The sequence below is a fragment of the Argopecten irradians genome, chromosome 14 (assembly GCF_041381155.1).
Source record: "Argopecten irradians isolate NY chromosome 14, Ai_NY, whole genome shotgun sequence".
NCBI lineage: Eukaryota > Metazoa > Mollusca > Bivalvia > Pectinida > Pectinidae > Argopecten > Argopecten irradians.
Genome location: NC_091147.1, coordinates 5,637,558 through 5,659,171, shown reverse-complemented (window position 1 = coordinate 5,659,171; position 21,614 = coordinate 5,637,558). Strand labels below are relative to the sequence as shown.

The window sequence follows — 21,614 nt, the reverse complement described above, 5'->3', positions numbered from 1 at the left end:
TTGTCATCTGTTTCAAAAGATTATCATTTATTTGTAATGCACGCCGTATTATGAAGGTATACTATATTAAATCGCTCAATTCTTTAAAGAATCATTGTAATTTAATTATAGCAGCATTAGGTTTGCAGTACAATTAATACTCTTGTCCTTTATACAATACATCCTCAGTTAAGTGTAATTATATGATAATGAATAATAGTAACAATACTAAATTATTTCGTTTGTCAAAATCGATATAGCATAGCGTGTGTATATGTAACAAGACATAAACACAAATAATAGTTATATTGTACCAAACAGTATTGAAACCTCAAGGTAGTCAGATCAAGAAGACATCGGGATCAAGAATAGTGATACGTTTGATATTGATACAATAATATAGCTCCTTTTCAGTAATTTACTGTAAAAATCACCGGGAGCTACAAATTTACGCCTATTCCTTAACAATTACACCCCGGCTCAGTGATCCACAGACCTTGATTTGAGATGCAATACAGACAAGGCTGTCAATGTGACAGCTCATCTTCCAGACAATCCGCCTTCCTAATCACGAGCTGATCTACTGGATGTTGTCTAGCATCAATTTCCTTCATCGGCTCTGGTGACAGAAACATTACAAGTAACATGGAAAGTAACGGTCATTCAACGCCACGGTGAAGTCTCTAAGGAAACGTACGCCTCCTTAACCGGACACTGGCCGGAGTTGCTATTCCTAGTTAACACGTGTCCACAATTACATAGAAAACATAGGGAAAGTCGTGGGTATTGGAAGATCACAATCTTTTATTATAATCAAGTGAAGTACAACAACATATAATAAAGGTATTTTGTTCAGAGTTATGCCAGATGTCAACAAAAGTTCCAAATCTACTGAAGCAAAATCATTCATGTGATATTGAGATAATCAAACATATAAAACTTAAAGTCGATTTAGTATAATGTCCTGACAATCACTATTCGTTGTAAGTTTTTTTTAATATTTTCAGATTTACCATCAGATTTACCTGCAACTTGACGTTGTCACTTTAATTTTCCTAACAACAAAAATGTATATATTAAGTGACACAAAATAAATCGTTTGAAAAAATCCTTTTGGGCTCCAATTCCGCATTTTGGTTTTCACACAGAAAGTGATGACGACATTTACCTGATTTTTTGTCATTATACATCTACTTGTTCTTTGAAAAATGATAAGAACTTCTTTTATTCCGTATTAAACATATACTATTATGTACTACTGAATAGTGAAATGATTTTTGCTCTTTGGTTAGTATATTTGAGTGACAGTACCGGGATCTTAGTGAAGCTATCCCTTCTGAAGTGAAGCATATGAAGCGCTTGCGTAAAAGAGGCAAGGAAATAAAAACCAGATATATTAAAGTTAAAAACGATGACAACAATTTGGCGGTCGATGACTTACAAAGCAATGTTCTATAAAGGCTTTGGTGGTGCATGTAAAACGCGTTGATCGGCAGTATTGAACTGCTGATATTCGGCGCTACTTAAGATCAGTGTGCGAGACCGTTTATTTTAACTTTCACACATCAAAACATCTTAAGGTTCCCTGCACTTTCTGGGATTTTCCATTATGCTAACCTATGTTACAGTGAGGTAAATTGCGATTTTTCTAATTCGTTAATTATTTCATTAGCTGAACTGATTCCGCTCTATACCTGTGTGTTTGCTGCGCGATGGTATAATACCTTCATAATACGCCTACTGACATTAAGTCCTTTATACGCCAAAATCAGACCAAGAAATTGTTATCTCCCTTAAAACAAGTGCGTGTTGTCTGACACATTATGTCTCAGATATAATTTTATACAAATATTGGTTCAATTTAATTATTCTACATCTTTTTATTACGTTTTTGACATTTATGTGTCTTTAGGATTTCATATATTCACAGTATACATATTGATAAAGTCAATGCAATCACTGACAATGATATCTACAAGTTATGATATAGCATAGATATTCCTTCGATACAAATATTTAATATTGTTAACGGCTAGCTGGAATTAAATATTAAAACTTTCTTTCAACCAACAACATAACGATACGTGTCCAATTATTTCGATAATGATAGCTTAATGTGTCCAAATATATATATATAATTGTGTTGTTGTTGTTGAAAATAATATTTTCTCGTGAAAATACTGGGTTTTAATACATCAATCATATTTTCAAATTTATACTTTTTCGTTTGAAGATAACAAACGGCGACAATACACTCATTAGATATCACCAGCATTACAGCATGTCGTCATTCGATTTATTATTTTGCCTCGTTTTCACAGAGTTTCCAAGTGATGCGTCATCGAGCGTCACAAAGCCTCCAGACAGCGTCACACATGTTCATTTCCAATCGATACCCATCAACCTTGCCACATATCCACGGGGGCGCTAAAAACACTCGAAAACATTCTCGTTTAAATGAATTGTTGTATTGATAGTAGAAACGGGCGATGAAATTTCCATAATGTGACATTATTGACTGGCATGGCACATCTTCACACTTGGACTATGCCTAAAAAAGACATAGAGATACACTTTTCCGTAATTAGTTTCAATAAATTATAAAGAAAGAAAACACAATTTGAAAAAGTTAAATGTGACACATCCATATTGATATTACCTTGTTTTTTAAAGAATAACCTTGGATAAATGATCATGTGAACGGCAGTTGAACAAGTATAATATGAATATCACAGAATTATATGCATGTAATTTCACTCCGATAATTGAAGGAGCGACTTTATCTAATAAACTAATACAATATCATGAAAATGTGAATGTTTCATTAGGGATAGAAAAAACCGAAAAGGTTGGAATCACCTTGAACTCTAATGCTGTTTTGACTCGGCACTGGTCATGCATTAATACATGACTTAAAAGGTCAAGAGAGCGCTCAGACAGATTGTTGGCGGGGCCTATCGTTTGGTGGGTTTGTTATTGAAATCATTTGTCTGCTTCATCACGAAGATATGTCAATAAGGTGTTTGTACGTGAATGTGGCTACACGACTGTACATTGGGGATCACTTGTCTGGTGGGAGGAGTGGGGGTTGGTTATCGAACACAAATTAAACAGACAGTCATACACATCCATATGTACCATTTATTGTTATCGTGTGAGGCCTGCGGGTAATGTTGAGAGATTCTCATCCTCAACCTTTTTGTTTGTGGTTCGTTATCTGAGCAAAGAAAATTGTTACAATTATAACTGTTTTTTTGATTATTTTAACGCCCTATTAACAGCCAGGGTCATGTAAGGACGGCCTCCCATGTAAGCTTTGTTTTTTGTTTGATTAATTAACGACCCATTAACAGCTATGGTTATGTAAGGACGGTCTCCCATGTATGCAGTGTGTTGTGTGTGTAAAGTGCGGGGTGCGTGTTTTGGGAGACTGCAGTATGTTCTTTTTGTGTCTTCTTGTATAATGGAACTATTGCCTTTTTTATAGTGCTATATCACTGAAACACGCCGCCGAAGACACCAAGCAACACACTCCAACCGGTCACATTATACTAACAAAGGGCGAACCAATCGCCCAACTCCCGTTTTGCTGAGCGCTAAGCAGGAGTAGAAACTACCACTTTTATAGACCCAGAGCCATCCTCACAGGGGCGAAGGCTAAACTCAAGGTCAAAAGTGAGGCGGTGCCAAGGAAGGCGTTAGGAAAGATTAAAGTCAGTAAGAAGAAGAAAACAGATACGGTCCAAAATTAAGTCACCTTATACGATCATGCAATAGGGGCAGCAAGTACAATTCTAACGCCCTACCTGCAGGGCAGAATTATAACTGATATATGGTACTAATTAACAAACAGAGAATTACTCTTCGATATATATTGTATCAATATTTTCAAAAATATGTTATTTTTTTCTTTAACAGATTTACCCTCATATATAGGCATAATGGTAATGATGCGGCTTTAAAACGTATTTGCAGACAACACAAGCTGCTAGTACCATATGTCGTCGCTAAGTTTTAAAATGTATTGTTCAAAAGTTAAATGAAATTAAACCTGAAACAATGATTGCGATTGCAAAAGCATTACTGCCATCAAAAAGCAGTGCATATTGTAATGTTCACTGAGATATACAGATGGGCTTTTTCGCATTGTCATTATGTAAAATAGCCTAAATTGCATAAATTGCTAGCCCATCATTAACGCAATTGAGGTTTATATTCCAATTGATCTGTATTATTTTGATACAGAATGAATATCTACTACAATGTACCTAATAATGTTACAACTATTCGATGAAAACGTGACAGGCACTTTATTAAGAAACAACAAGCAATGATGTAAATATCTCTCACTTGTAATCTCGTACAATAATCTCTCACTTTTAATCTCGTACAATACTATAAATGCACAAAATTATCAATACCTATACAAAACAAACCGGGTCATACAACACATTACCGTACATTATTTCGAAATCGTTCTTCTGATTCTTCAAGGAGTAGCGTTTTACTCTTACATACGGACGTGGTGTGTTCTATCACGGTATGTTGGCTATAAAGGTAATGGCTATCTATAAATAATGTGTAAAAATGTGGGCATCATAAAATGGTCATCAGAGTCAACGAGGAACATTAGCTGTGAGTACCAGTATACAGAACTACAGGTATCGATTGTCCTTTTGATGACATTGAAAAACTGAAACCTGCAACCATCCTATCATTTAATTAGGTGGTTCCCTACATATTTAGCAATAAACATTCATTTTACTACATTTGTCGTTCATATTCTTGTTTCTGTTGCCAAACGACAATTTTCTGGCTTTAGAGCTATGTTTGTAAACACGTTAACTAGATCACGAATTCCCTGTTTACTACAGGAATGTCGTCCATCAATTCCACTATGAATCGGAATATATATATGCTTGCCAATTTGACCTGCGTTTTCCTTTTCGAAGACGTAAAAACTATAAACCCAAATTTATAGAAATGAATAATAAAATGACTTGTTACATGATTTTTTTAGATGTAAACCAAAAATTTATAGATTTAAATAATAAGAATAACTTGTTAGATGATTTAAATTTTTTAGATGTTCCGTGGTTCCAAACATTAGCATATTATAAACGTATAAACGTGAATAAAATAATTAATTCTATTATATTTGGATATGTAACATTGCCCCTCTGTTTGCCAATGTTAGGTCTACAAATATCAATATCGACCCCTCCCAGTATGATATTTCTGATTCTGCTTCGTAGACGACAGAATGTGTTAGTTAAAATTCAAAACGCATACATGGATGACAGATTCTAATCTTTTAAAGCATATACGTCAGTTTTTTCCGTCAGACATCGATGTTGCGGTAACAGTAGTTTTGACAGTTTCGTGTATATCATATAAAGCGGTCCTTCGGTGACTCTGAGGCGTCAGGTAGCTATTATGTTACTGGAAATATGTCTCAAAATAATTCTACGACATGAAGGTTTCATTATTTTTATTTTTACACATTGTGTGTCCAACGTTTGGAAACGCTGTGGAAAAAACAAATACCGGGTATTGCATTAAAAGTCGGTCTATACTTAGTGTTATCGATTTAAGGACCTAGGACGTCCTCAGCTAAGAAAGTGTTCTTGGGTCCATAAATCCACGTACATACTTTATCCAAGTGCTTTAATTTCATAATATCGAGATTTTTGTATTCTGCAGATACACATAAAAGATATCCTTTATTGAAACAACATCGTCTACTAAACGTTTCAACCTGATATAAAATATAATATTCTTAACGTTCTTGCTGTTTCCATTCTATACAAAATTATGAAACAATATAGAAGTGCTGAACAATATGATGTTTTAAACTGCTGGTTTTATCAAAACAGAAGCCTTGATAGTGCTTTTATCTGCGAAGAATATAACTGTCACGATAAAGCTGCTTAGCAGCCAAGATACCGAGTTGTACCATGTACTCACATTCACACTCCAAAACATATGGCGGCCTTTTATGTTTACGTCGTTACCCGTTTACATCGCGGCCGTATTATCCCGCCCATTGGAACCAAACGTATAAATAACCAAGACTCCAGCGATTTGTGTCGGAGACGGGATGGGCTGGAGACTTGGACAGCAGTAGGGATATAGAATCAACGCTGCTCAGATACGGCTGGCGAGGAAAGTCGGGCTCCCCTGGGAGGACCCGACAACGGCCGATAAATTGACATTAGGATTATTGGAATGCGCTTGATAGCTGTGTCATGATACATGTCCCAGACTTGTCCTAAATTCTGTAGTTATGTCACTGGCTTGAACTGTTTCAGCCTCCCAGCAGTATTTATAATCTGACGACATCGTGTGGTTAATCTCTGTACACGGGAAAGTTTTTGGTGTAGCCATGTGTTGTTGACATGTCTAACAACGGTAACAATGCTCAATATAAATTAATTCCAATTATGTATCTACCAGATGAATTTAACATTGATATCACACCGACTGTTTCAAGATCCAGCTAGTTAATTGCTGTTGTTATCGATAATAATTAATTTAACACGAGTTTTTATTTAGTTCATCCTAGAATAGCATAACCGGGTTCATCCTAGAATAGCATAACAAGGTTCATTCTAGGATAGCATAACCAGGTTCATCCTAGAATAGAATAACCAGTTTCATTTTAGGATAGCATAACCAGGTTCATTCTAGGATAGCATAACCAGGTTCATCCTAGAATAGAATAACAAGGTTCATTTTAGGATAGCATAACCAGGTTCATTCTAGGATAGCATAACCAGGTTCATCCTAGAATAGAATAACCAGGTTTATTTTAGGATAGCATAACCAGGTTCATCCTAGAATAGCATAACCAGGCTCATCCTAGAATAGCATAACCGGGTTCATCCTAGAATAGCATAACCAGGTTCATCCTAGAATAGAATAACCAGGTTCATCCTAGAATAGAATAACCAGGTTCATTCTAGAATAGCATAACCGGGTTCATCCTAGAATAGCATAACCAGGTTCATCCTAGAATAGAATAACCAGGTTCATTCTAGAATAGCATAACCGGGTTCATCCTAGAATAGAATAACCAGGTTCATTCTAGGATAGCATAACAAGGTTCATTCTAGAATAGCATAACCGGGTTCATCACATATTTATGCATGCTTAACACTGGAGTCCATATGATAAACTCCACATAACAGTTGACTCCTTATTACGTTTATACACTGGAAACTACAGACCCAGTATGTTAACACCTACATAGAATCTCATTGGTCCCCTCCAAACTCTCCGATTCCGAATTGGTTGTTACTTGATTTTGAATATCAATCCATAATATATATTTATTTCGCATCTTTTGATGAACCGCAATATTGAAATGTTTAAGTCGTTGATTGTCCTCTATGTGTTATATATCATTAAGTACTAAATATATTGAACTTTAATTATTTAAGTTAATGAAAACCTCATGGAGTACTTCATGTACCAAAGGGACCCGCATAGTAAATTATGTAAACGTGATGAATACGGCATCCATAGCCTCTGTCCAGCACTTTCTATCTATTATTACTTTAATTGTTCATAACTATAACATTGATTTCCACGGTTCCGTCGATGGAGTGTAACCTATATTACCTATACATTACTTAAATTGTCCTCTATTTATAGGACAATAGATCTTCAGGACGCTATAAAGGGCAATCTGTGTAATTGATATGGGAATTCCATGAAGAGGATATAATTGAAAATGTTTTAAATGGAAACAAGAGCCTGTAATCTGTCTTTTAAATACGTGTGGTTTATAATCGGTTTGACCTATTTATTCTTTACTAATCCTTCTTTCTATTTAATTTTAATGAATGCCCTTTTAGAACCTATCCAGCCCTACAGGAAGGGCGTTGTAATTTATCCTGGTATAATTTAACCTGCTGACCCAATTGCATCATAATAAAAGGCGTCTAAATTTGGAATCTTCTTCCTGTCTGACTTTCACCTTCCGCACATTGTTTAACACCGCCGCACTTTTGATCTTCAGATGAGTTGGTTCTGTCCATGTCCTCAGCAAATCATATTGGTTAGTTTTACTCCAGTTCAGAGGTTAGTATATAAAATTTCGTCGATACCTCACCATACTTATATCTAACATATTATCTCTTTCAAAGTAAGTTATTCTGTCAAAGTTAAATTGCTGAGTGACTTTGCTATCCAAGATTTGGTTCTATTCTTACTGCATTTTGTTCTTAATTATGGATAATGTGAATATATCCAGTACAATTTGCAGTAAGAATAAGGCAAAATGCGGGTCGCAAAGTCAGCGATTTTACTTTGACTGTATAATTTACTTTGACTGGATACTTTACTTTGACTGGATAATTCACTTTGAATTGATACTTTACTTTGACTGGATAATTCACTTTGACTGGATAATTTACTTTGACTGGATAATTTACTTTGACTTGATAATTCACTTTGACTGGATATTTTACTTTGACTGGATAATTTAATTTGTTTAATTTGTTATCTGGATCTGGAATATTCAGGAATTATAATAAACGGAGAAAATATATTATTTGTAAATTAGTTTTTTATTTTATCATGAATCTTCTGAAATAAAGTTAGGCTTTGGTTTTTTATATATGTTTCCTTATTTTCTCTGATTTAATTCACATTATGGTATATACGTGATAAACGTGTGTTTGCTGAGCTGGTTGGTCGATTAGATTTAACGTCCTATTACCAGCTAAGGTCATTTGAGGAGCACTACCCATGATGCACGAGCGTTTGGATTGTGTTTGTCCTTTGAGTATTGACGTTCTGTTTTTCCTGGCACAGCCAACGGCGATGCCTCGTTACGTTTGTTTTTATCCGAGTAATATCCTAAAGGCTTTTTAATTAGGGCCATATCATAATTCGCCGCTAATTGCGTTGATCAATACATCAACATCGTGTCCCCTCCAACCATATCAAGGGAGAGGATGTATATGTTATAATAGAAATACAAATGTATGAAATACTAGTGATGAAATGAACGGAAATGAACGCGTATATACACAATAGAAGAATGTTTTTGCAGTTCAGTAAAAAATGTGTCTTATTTTATCACCACCTTAATATCTAGAATACGCACAGTAGTTAACGAATTTGATATATGTAAGTTATCTTATTTAAATTATGAATAGTTCATGTTTAGCAGTTATCTATCTGAGTATTGAATATTATCTGAATATTGTTGAAATTGACATGAATTATTTATCATTTATCATAACTGACTTAAAAAACCTGTAATAGTATGAGGCCTGCCGCCTAAGTAGCGAATCCATATTAATTTTGTAATTGGCCAAGGACCGATCCTTCAACCAATAACGAACATCAACGAGATCTACGCCTGTCGTGGTACGATATGCTCGGTAATGAAAATGGTACTAAAGGAGTTTAAATAAAAACACTATATAATCATTTATGTTTCACAAATATGTTCTTATAATTAAAAGAGAAACAAATCCATTCGTATTGGCTATTAACATTTTAAAAGGTCTTTCAGCACTCTTAAATTAATACGGTTGGTAATCAACTTTCATTTTTTGTGTTTTCAAAAACAGTATCGTGTAGTTAAACGTTTTGAGTGACACATACATGTATATATAATGACAACCTTCTGTGTATAAGTTTTCAAATTAACAAACTTTAAAATATACGAGCTGATGATTACTTTTTCGTTTTACAACCTATCAACAACGCGGCTATTGCAAGTAATACCCAAAAGTTCATTATAGATTTTATGTCTTAGTGGCCTTCAGGAAACGTGAAATATATTGTTTACAAGTACTTAACGAAAGTATATCAACGCCGATATCATTGTTGTTCTCAATCCAGTCGCAGCGATGACAATACTACTGTGATATCACTCCCAAAAAACCGGAAGCGTCCGTGGATCGTGCAGCTATTAGAAATGTCAAGGTCGAACTTTAACAGCCAAAACACGCCAAGCTAATAAAGTTTGACAGACTGTGTTCAGTGTGTGCCATATACTCCAACATCCCCTATAATTGGTCCCTCACACTAAATGTCTCCCAAATCATCGATCCGTCCTGCTTTCTCATCACGCTTTTCTACGATCGCGCCACGTCGTTTACAATACCAAATAGGTCACACGCAATTAATAGCCTCCAAAAGCTGAAGAGCTCGCAAAGGTGGATAAGTCTTCTTCTTTTGTTTAAAAAGGTGAAAATTATCAAAACAAAGCCCAGGGAAAGTCTCCGTTATTATTATACAGAGGCTCGCAATTACATTATCTCCATTAACTCTCCGTTAACTTTGTTGATAGTCATCACATGGCTTAGAAGTGTTCATCCGGGCATCAAGGCATTCTGGTCTTATCGCTGATCCTTGTTCATCTGTAGCATTAATTACAAGGTCGCATTTTTGGATGTTGCGATTATGTTATTTACATTATGTTTTTATTATGTTATTTACATTATGTTGTTATTATGTTATTTACATTATGAACCGCTCCCTGTCTCCACCAATATGATCTGTCTGCTATTTGTTTCTATATCTGATATTTGTTTCTATTTAAAGTTTATATAATCATATATATTGGCAATACGTTTAATATAATAAATTAATTACATGAAAATGACACAACCATCAAATGTTCAACATAAAAGAGCCGACCTTGATATAATTTGATATGTAATGTCTTACTTAAAGATGCCCCCGCCGATAAAGCATAAACGATACTCGGTTTTGAACAATAATTGGTGTTTTATTGTGTATATGTATATGATTTGTATGTAATGCTTTACTTAAGCATTTATGCCAATATTTTTTACTTTCATCGGGCTATGAAAGACATTTTGTTTGCAAAACTGTATGAATTTCAAATCAATTTATACATGTAACGTGAATGTTTCTATTGTGACGTCACGTTTACGTCGAGTTTCCGCACCGACATAAATTATATGTACAAACAAAGAAAATATTTTTTTTATTTGTTGGGTATTTAAACATGTTAAAAACAACTTTGAATTCTGCGTATCGCAATATAGGCTATATCTGAAACACTTCTACCTGGCTATGCGATATCCAGCCCAACACACACACTCCACACTCTTCAATTCCCCATAGCGCGTTGGGGTGTAACTCTATTTTGTTGACGGCGTCAAACCAGTTTTTAAAAATGAAATCAATAGACGGAATTACTGGGGAGTAATTCAATTGAGTTGAAAGTGCAAGTAAATAGCGTTCTAACACCAGCCATCTTCTCGTGGAAGTGTTTGAACAAAGCATTATATCATGGCAGTGTACTGGTTATCCCTTTATCTGTACCTAAAGTAACCCGTTAAGAGATGCACCGAGATCCTACAAAGTTACGTCTTGGGAAAACAAATCACTTTAAACTGGGATAAATAGAGAGTAGTTTGAGAAGTAGGGCTACACACTGTGATGATCAATACTTGATTGTCGTGATCGGCCTTACTTAAAACAGAAAAACAAATATGTATGTATACTGAATAGATAAACCAGGGGCACGTATTGTTCAGCAGGGAATCGTAGTAAGTAATCTTCCTTTCTTCAGCCTGCTTCTATGGGTTCACTGTGCGTACACTGTAGCAGATTAAATAACCTACGGAACAACAGGGTTACCAACACAACCCAGGATTAAACAAAGGAAACGTATTTCGACCTGTCGATCTGAAATGTTTTGTTAATGTGATTACCATGAAAGGTTAGATGCAATTAATTGTATGGGTAAAAATGCAACAAATAAGTCAATGATTAAATAGAAGACTTTGTTTTATATTTCCATAGATAAATGTCGAATAACATCTGTCTTAGTATCATGTTATTTAATACGTGAATCATTTTACTACCACAAAAAGTGATTTGTCTCGAACAAAACGTTTCTGTAATCTGTTAGTTACTTCTTGATGGTAACAGAACAATGTTGTCTACCATATTACCTTCACAAAAGCCAATTAAAATATACTGTCCAAAACATTTTCATTTTAAAGTTCTGCACTATATCATTATAAAATCGTGTTCGACATAATATGATATAACTACTGAATGATACACATCCAATGGTACATGTATTTTTCTTTATTTCATCCGTTCTGCAGCTATAACAATCTAAATTCAGCCTACATTACGTTCGTTGTAACTGTAAAATGCGACAAGAAGATTAAAAATGTACAATGTTATTACCCCAATATTTTTTATAAGCAAAATACTTGGATTTGTTTTGTTTACCGATTATAACATGGTAACACATCCATGCAACAGATCAGGTTCAAATGAAAAGTACCTCGACTAATCCATATAAAATCATATTGACGGAGAGGTTAATACTTAATTATCGGTCAGTGTAGTAATTGTAGGATTATGTACTACATATTTTTTGTTATTTTTTTACCATTTTAACACAATATTATGCAAATTTGAAGAAACTGTGTTTTGGAAATTATACTGTATATGTCTTAGGAATATAAAGTTGGTTCAAGGATGCGCTTTATGGTTTCGAGATGAAAACGTCACAAAAATATACATAAAATATATGATGAAATTTTCACATTTGTGTCATTTATGTGTTATATGTTATTTTGTGACAACATTTATCTACTTGAAGAAGTATATCAAACAACATCACAAGATAACGATCATATCTACATATATTAGCTTTATAGTAATCATTTTATTAATTCTCATACTAACTACAAGACATGATAATATTAATATAAAAAACCTACTATCATTCTAGAATATTAATTAACTGATTGTGTTAATTAGTTATTTGGTTTGGTTTGGCTTAGTTTAACATCCCATTGATAATTAAGGTCATTTACGGACGGTGTCACATTTGTGCAATGAGTTGTGTGTGCAAATTCTCGATGCTTTAAATTCCCTTGCAGTTATGGGGCACACGTTGTATAGTGATTTCTGTCCAACGAATGTCACCGAGATGCTACAGAGACCATATTACTTCAGAGGTTCATATTTGGTTATAGGCAAAGTAACACCACATCCCAATACTTATAACAGGCCGACTGTATCTGGGTGTATGTTAGTATCACCTTTATAAATGTTGCAGCTAACGCATTTAGGTCATTCTGGTACGAAACTATCCGATTCATTATAATTACACCGGAATAAGCCAATTAGACGAGGGAGCCGTCCTGTTGACTGTAGTAGGATTTACTGTCGGGCGAGAACATTTAGTACATCTTAGTGTCCCTGGGCTGTTTGGTCTGGTCTGGTTTATTATAACAGCTTGTGTCATTTAGGACGGCCTACCGTATGTGTGGTGTCTACTTGTGTGAAGTGCGAGATGCGTGTTCCACGAGACTGTGTTATATTGCCGTTGTGTCTATTTGTGATTGGCACTATTGCCGTTTTCTTTGTGCTGGGTATGACTTGTATTACTCATTAACGAACATTGAGCACAATAATCAGGATGGTTCGGTACCCATCTGCATAGAAGAAATAATGAGTAAATTAAGAATACTTTTTATACTAGATTTGAATTGCGTAATTTTGCTTGCAATCTTCTCAATAATTCTGGCAGTGTTATACTCACTACCCTTTATAGTTCAAGCAAGCGTTCGATGTATATACTTTTGGAAACGTATTAGAGAAAAGTAATCGCACCTGCTATTTTGCGTTCAGTGTTCAGAATCAAGAAAAAGTTGTGACTATTCTAAGGTGATCGATTTCAGTAACTGATTAACAAATAGAAGTAGACAATGCAGTTATTATCCGGGTTGTTTATATATTTAGGGAATGGAATGTCATTTTTCGTGAATCTACCGGTGATTAAATCAACGATTTTATTTTCATCTCGACTTATATGAAGTTCTATCCCCATTTTAGAATAATTAATGTGGTATTGTATATTTGTCGTATTTTCCCTTACAATTCATGAAAAAGATTGCTATCTAATTTGAAATGTATTTGAGATCGCACGCTTCTTTCCCAGATCGCTACTTATAATCTGTTAACCATAGTTCCACCCAATGTAGATTTCCCCAGATGATCACACTGTTGATCCTTCGATTTGATATGTAGCGTTCAATGTGTGGCATTTCATATTTTCTGTCAGAATAACCGATTCGATTATTTATTAATGTAACTATTATCTTTTCAAGACGCACGTCTGTGAGGAATCATATAATTTGTCTTTAACATCGATGGCTTGATTGGTTGTGGAATTTGCTCTACGATTGATTGGCCTTCAACACAGAAGTTGAGTCGATGTTTTTGCATGGATATTTTGGAATTTACATAATGTTGCATAAATAACACTTAAAAATGTAAGAACTACTAGTCAATTATGTATACGAGCTTTACATGTACTATGAATAGATATATATATATATATACTGTATAGTTGTGATTGGAATCTGCTATCGTCGTGTCCAGTTTGTCAGCCGATCCATCCATAGGCCTTTTGTAACAACTGACCAAAACCTAGGTAAAAAGCGTTAATAATGTTACCAACTGCAATCAGTTTTACATTTGATTCACTTGTATTCCCTGCTACGTTTCGATAGCATTTTCATGTATCCCTTCCTCGCCATCGGCATCTGACTATTTACCGGTTTCAACTTCGTCACAAAAACGTCATAGTTCAACGGTCTTACGAATATACCACAATCTCCAAAACACGCACCGCACACAAAACACATGCTCCACATCGCATACATGGGGAGACCGTCCTTACATGACCATGGCTGTTAATATGACGTTAATCATCAATCAAACAAACAGATCAATTCGTTGAAGAAATAATGAATAGATAAGCATGAACATCAAACTGTCAATACAGTGTATCACCCAATAATTGCTTTAAGGAAATATGTAAACAAATATGGCTTTCGATTCACCAATAATGCTAAGTATAGAAGAAGAGAGTCAAAATGAAATTTATCTTCCATGGAGAGGTTGGTTGGTTGTTTTCCAGACATCATCTAAGCAATACGTAATGAGAGGCTGCGGTACATTGATGTTGTGTTATCTCACTGAAGAAACCAATCAGCATACCCCGCACGGCCAATGGTACTGTCGACGGAACGCTCTAAGTTATGACAAATGTTTAGTCGAATGATTTGTGTTTCATATTACTGGATCTATTAGCCATTCTAGAGATGTAGAAAGATGAATGGAAGATAGTACGGGTTCATTAAATCGTTGCAAAAATAGTCCTACTTCTCGTTAATATATTGAGAGAATGATTGAGTTGTTACAATAACGTGATGTTCTATGGTATTATCTGTTTATCATATTGTATGCATTGAAATTTAATTTTGCTGATTTCCGTTGCTATATATAGATATATATTTCTTATGATTAACAGGAATAAGTACTAGATATATTCTCGTAAGTAAATCTCGATAATTAAACTTTCGAAGACAGAACATTATCCTGTGTACAATAATGCAAACTTGCATTTTGTTTCAATACATTTACTAAATTAGACACGATAAAAAGAACCTGTTCCATGTGAGTCTAACCTGCGTCGTGACTACTTATTTCCTGCAGCGTTCGCAATCGCCTTATGAAATTTTGATAATTTCCTATGGAAATGTGATCAATAGTTACAGCTCCTCTAATGCCCTATTTGAGCTATTATTTACAAATTGGTTTTGACGCGTTAATGACTAAATTCATATGAAATGTTTCCTTTTGTGCATTTGATAAGACACGAAGAGGAAATTGTCTACAGACTGGCTTCCTTGTAGTGGTGACAAAGGGATCTTACTGAGTGCGGAATCGATCATAGGAAATCGGAACAATAATTATTACAGATGTTATTTTGAACCAAACATTCATTAAGACATAGGATTTTATTTTTAATTTTGCTTATTAAGCTTTTGATCCTGCCGCAGTCTCTTTTGTTGTTGCGGCGAATGGCATACTTATTTCGGTTCGACGCCTCCTTCAGGTGCAATCATCTATCTGTTATCCATACTTCTATTGATGTAGCTATCAGCCTAGTCAGACATATCAAATTTTGAATATATAGATAAGACGTTTCAACTTTGTTTTATTTTTTCTATCGTATGTTAATGTTGACACTTATTATTTTGTTTCATTTCCAAAGCGCTTTGTGTTTATCCTAGCGAACAAGTCGTGACGACATGACGAGAGACCTCGAGGTTCAGACCTATAAAGATCCGCGTCTGTATTCAATATGACAGAAATTGATGAATTAGATAGAGGACAACATTGAAGCTGTAGAAGTAACATAGGAGGCTTAGCTCCTATTGATTATTCCAGAAACAAAGACATCCACTAAGATTTCGCTGTATGTCCACGATTACTTGTCCACTAACAATACACACCGCGTACTTACGGCAAACCTCCTCTTATGGACACAAATGATCCACACATTGTCTCTTTATGCACAGGTGCGTTACAGACTCGTACATTATATCCGACTTTATGGACTTGCTGACACTGATAAAACTTCGTAGATATTATATCTCTAGTGATGTGACACGAAGCGCAGTTGGTTTTGAAATCAACAGAATAATTAAAATTAATTGACAAATAGTTCACATAAAGCGTAATATTGATTAACGCTGATGTAAGTATGAAACCGGGGGATAATTATCCTTTAAGTTTTCTTTTTTTTTATTTAGTATCAATAAAGCTACCGCCTCTTCAATAGATTCTATCAGAAAATATAATATATAAGTTTTCTACAGAACAGTATAATCACTATAGAGTCAAGTACCAAATATAACCAAAAACATAATGGATAAAAATAATAGCAGTGATTAACAAGAACTATATAAAAATGTCATATAATTAGGCCAATATACTATATTGAGATATTTAAGAATAAAAGTCTTCCTTGACGGTTTGAAATATCTAGGAGTGGCAGGGTTATTAAACAGTTTCGGATATCTCATAAACTAACAAACAATACATACAACTATCATGACATACTTCTGAAATGTCTTTTGTTTGTCATACAAGTGCAACAAGCTGTCCGTCATTGTGTTGTATACCAATACAGATGTTTGCCGCTGCTTCATTGCCGGCATGGCCGGGACCTGAAATCGTCACAATTGAGTTGATGCTTAACGTGCAAAACTAGAGGTTTTTCGAGACCTTGCAATGAACGCATTGATGATGTATACAATAGCATTCTCTTCTCATCAGCGCAGGGTGAACTATTTCGGGTTACTTGATTTTGGCGATTTTATAAATCTTTCCGAAAAACAGCATGATCGGTGTCTGCAAAGCAGTGCTCAGTGGAATTCAGTAGGTAGGATTGAGGAATAGAAATGACATTTAAAATGCGTTCGTATAGAAGTAAACAGGTGCTATTCTTTTATAAATTGATCTCCTTAATGTTCATAGTGTTTGGCAGGGAATATGTTCCTTTACCTAATGTAGAGGGGACTTTCTTTGTAAAATCGTTCTGATAATGACGGGATTTATAAATTATCAATCTAATTTTGTTGTACCAAAATATAGATGTAATGTTGCACTGATAATGGCACTATGTGGCATTGTTTTACTTACCTTAATTAATTAAACAGTAAAGTAAACAGTCCCCAGATACAGTTACTGCCTAAAAGTGAACTTCAGTGATATTTCCACTTTATAGGTATAAACCGTAACGTAAGCTGCATATTTCCCTTGTTATTTGGATATAAGATATTTGCTTTCAGTTTATATTTGATAAAAATTCTTATTGTTTGAAGGAAAAGTCCACTGGTTTAACAATAAGAAATATATTGTTTGTGCATTCTTGTATATTGCCTATCTAGTCTGAGCTTATATATTCAAACTGATCTGGCATATTAATATTACACTATTAAAGCAATCGCTCCTTTATAAACAATAGTATCATTTCGATAAAAATTGTGATGCTCAATCTTACATATTCCGCATTTGAATATTACAGAGTTATCTACCCTTGCATGTAGATATTGATTGTGACGTCATGTATTTGCAAGCGTATAACGTCATACGTTTTTGAGAAAACAACGTGAATTGTGCCCACAAAAAATAGTTACATCAATGCTTATAATTAATTTTTCAGACAACTTGATAACATAAAACACGTTTAATCGTACGATTCCATTGACTTTCCAATGGATTATTTTTTTCTAAATCAACACGCAACATAGACGTGTCGATTGTGACGTCATGAAAACGTCGGGTTTTCGCGCCATTCTCGGATTTTTTTGCTTCATGTTGTATGAAGAAAAAGTATCTCTCAATCAGAAAGTCTGATTTACTATGAAAACAAATAAAATTCATTCTGAAGTAAAATGAGAAACCGAAATTTTTCAATGATGGCAACTGTATAAAGAATTTGTTTTTTGTTACTAAAGGAAACGACTAACTGGTCTGCTCCAGTTCTAATAGCTAAAACTTACTCTTCTCTCGTCGCACCTTTAATGGGTCACGTGACTGGATATCAACCTCGTTTACATGTAAGATAAAAGTACAATTGATGCCACATAAGGCGGTGTTTTAACCATTATAACACTGACATGCCCTACTTAGACATTATACAGGGTACTGCAACAAGAACCTATACCGACTTAGACACTATCATCACCCTTTTATAGCTAGCGGTCATACTAAGACGAGCAAGTGTCAATACTTCTGCCATCAACTTGTCAAGGAGAGAACTTATCCTCGTCCATATTAGGACGACAGATAGCAAATTATTACCAAAACACAACATTACCGACACGTTAGATATACACTAGATCCTAGTAAACAAACAAAGGAGGTTGATGACACCGGGCCTAAACATCTCATAGGATATTCTAGACTATGGGTGACAGTAATTCTGGTTTAAGTATTCTATTGTGTAATGTATGATTTCAAAACATAAATAATCATTTCATTTGATTTTAAAATTGTATAAAAGCCTTCGCAAATTGCATGGTCTTTTTTAGTAATATGTATTAAGTCTATATTTATCATACTAAACATATGTAAAGTGCACCCGTCTTTTCACATGTACACACTCGTGTCTAGTTTACTCTTTTTACCCATGTACACACTCGTGTCTAAGTATACTCTTTTTACCCATGTACACACTCGTGTCCAAATATTCTTTTTTTACCCATGTACACACTCGTGTCTAAGTATACTCTTTTTACCCATGTACACACTCGTGTCTGAGTATACTCTTTTTACCCATGTACACACTCGTGTCTGAGTATACTCTTTTTACCCATGTACACACTCGTGTCTGAGTATACTCTTTTTACCCATGTACACACTCGTGTCTAAGTATACTCTTTTTACCCATGTACACACTCGTGTCTGAGTATACTCTTTTTACCCATGTACACACTCGTGTCTAAGTATACTCTTTTTACCCATGTACACACTCGTGTCTGAGTATACTCTTTTTACCCACTCTTTTACCCATGTACACACTCGTGTCTGAGTATACTCTTTTACCCATGTACACACTCGTGTCTGAGTATACTCTTTTTACCCATGTACACACTCGTGTCTGAGTATACTCTTTTTACCCATGTACACACTCGTGTCTGAGTATACTTCTTTTTACCCATGTACACACTCGTGTCTGAGTATACTCTTTTTACCCATGTACACACTCGTGTCTGAGTATACTCTTTTTACCCATGTACACCTGTACACACTCGTGTCTAAGTATACTCTTTTTACCCATGTACACACTCGTGTCTAAGTATACTCTTTTTACCCATGTACACACTCGTGTCTATATACCATCGTGTCTAGTATACTCTTTTTACCCATGTACACACTCGTGTCTGAGTATACTCTTTTTACCCATGTACACACTCGTGTCTGAGTATACTCTTTTTACCCATGTACACACTCGTGTCTGAGTATACTCTTTTTACCCATGTACACACTCGTGTCTGAGTATACTCTTTTTACCCATGTACACACTCGTGTCTGAGTATACTCTTTTTACCCATGTACACACTCGTGTCTAAGTATACTCTTTTTACCCATGTACACACTCGTGTCTAAGTATACTCTTTTTACCCATGTACACACTCGTGTCTAAGTATACTCTTTTACCCATGTACACACTCGTGTCTAGTATACTCTTTTTACCATGTACACACACTCGTGTCTAAGTATACTCTTTTTACCCATGTACACACTCGTGTCTAAGTATACTCTTTTTACCCATGTACACACTCGTGTCTAAGTATACTCTTTTTACCCATGTACACACTCGTGTCTGAGTATACTCTTTTTACCCATGTACACACTCGTGTCTGAGTATACTCTTTTTACCCATGTACACACTCGTGTCTGAGTATACTCTTTTTACCCATGTACACACTCGTGTCTGAGTATACTCTTTTAACAATCACGCAACATGTCCTTAATACAATATATCAAATAAAAATATAACCGTCATATAATGGGTCGACTTAGTCTTTATGACTTAGACTTGGTATGGGATCCATACGACGGGGAATGCGTTTTATCGCTAACTCTGGTTTAAAATTGAGGTTTTGCGTGAGCTATTCTCCTGAAACGGACCGACTTTGGTCCAGCTGGTTCACTATTAATGCTGCACATGTCTTTCTGACGGTCATAAAACAAACAACACAACAATACATACGGAAGGCTACGAATGCTACCAGTGTTTGTATATATGTATGTCCATCTGAGGTTTTTACCATTACATCGCTTCTAAAACATTCACTAACACCAAACACCACAGTCATAGATAAAACTGAAGGTAGCCCTAATGGTGATTGGTCTCTTACCATAGACCTATTGGTCTCACAACGCCTGACGTTACTTACTGCTATTGTAAATTAAAAATATCAACGAAAACAAGTCGCTAATAAGTCACAATTTAATCATTGTTCCGGCCAAATTGTGAGTACTGTGTACGCTAGTTATCTTTTGTAGTTATATAAGCAACATTTTGATATGAACATGGCGATGTGATTGAAGTACATGTACATATTTATTCAAATCAGTAACTTTAGCGACATCGCATATTAACTCACCAGATTTTGATTTTATGTATTTGTGTTTTAGTCAGATTGTGAAACTGGCTGAAATATAATTAGATTTTAATCTGATCACTATTATAAAAGCCTTCCGTAATCAACTGGCTCCGGGCTATACGATCTTACTATTTATTAGATTTTGCCTTTCTGTGAATTGTGTATCAACTTTGTAGAAAAAACATAACGAAACCTTTTTTTCAAGTATTTTCAATCTTATGAATGTCTGACACTAAAAAAATTGTTTGTAAACTTGAATAGTACTGCTAGGCAAATTAAATCTTCTAGTGGGGTTACTAGTATTTAATATAATCTAAACTATCACAAAAAATGTTCAAATTAACGTTCCCGGGTCTATTTTTCTATCATACACAGGATATTACTGTAAATTGTACGTAATATATAGGATAAACAAATATGGGGAATGTTTAATGTGAAATTCAAAGTTAACGTTATTTCAGCCTTATTGAACGCTATCATTTATTCTGATTATTGTACGACCTAAGTTCTGTATACAGTGAGTAACTCTAGCCATATTTTAATGTATAGACATAATACTCTTCATGTCTATTCAGATCCTTGTCAAACTAAATGTAGGTTTTGTTTCAAAGTTTAATTCCAAACACGTTAAAAGTCGAT

The 21,614-nt window shown here is 34.8% G+C and overlaps 1 long non-coding RNA gene across 2 annotated transcripts in view; it reads right to left on the bottom strand.

The window, feature by feature from the left end:
- Positions 1–806: 806 nt before the first annotated feature.
- The window catches only part of LOC138308346 (uncharacterized), a 33,067-nt gene continuing 12,259 nt past the window's right edge, over positions 807–21,614 (bottom strand). For both annotated transcript variants that reach the window (XR_011206117.1, XR_011206116.1), the window contains exon 4: positions 807–2,530. This is a non-coding gene — a long non-coding RNA (uncharacterized lncRNA). The remainder of the gene's footprint in view (positions 2,531–21,614) is intronic.